Genomic DNA, 452 nt, shown 5'->3' on the forward strand with positions numbered 1-452 from the left:
CCCCGAAATAATGGGTCACAAGAATGTGACAAACATACAAAAGAAGTAGAGGAAAAATGACGATAGCAAGGATTAGGAAAGAAGAAAAAGAGGCAGTTCCCCGTTACAGTTCTGGCACTGTTGTTATGAGCATGGCATAGATGAAGCAGCCCATTTACAATTCTATTGTGCAATAGATCATGTTAATGTCTCCCCTTGGGGAAAGGCCTAAAGACACTTCAGTCAGTTGGGGGTCTCCTCTTAACTGACAACAGATCGCCAAATCAGAAAAAAATCAACAACTTACGGGTAAGTCTCGATTGTTTCTATAATTAACGCCTAACCGCTACACCACAGGTGCAGGTTTTTACTTTTAGAACCAGGTAGAAAAAAAAAGCAAGACGGACAAAGACAATACATGTAGTGGGGAAAATATAAAGAGGTAAACCCTACGAGCAGGGCCCTAAAAAAAT

Source organism: Aplysia californica, unplaced genomic scaffold (genome assembly GCF_000002075.1).
Source record: "Aplysia californica isolate F4 #8 unplaced genomic scaffold, AplCal3.0 scaffold00176, whole genome shotgun sequence".
Classification (NCBI taxonomy): domain Eukaryota; kingdom Metazoa; phylum Mollusca; class Gastropoda; order Aplysiida; family Aplysiidae; genus Aplysia; species Aplysia californica.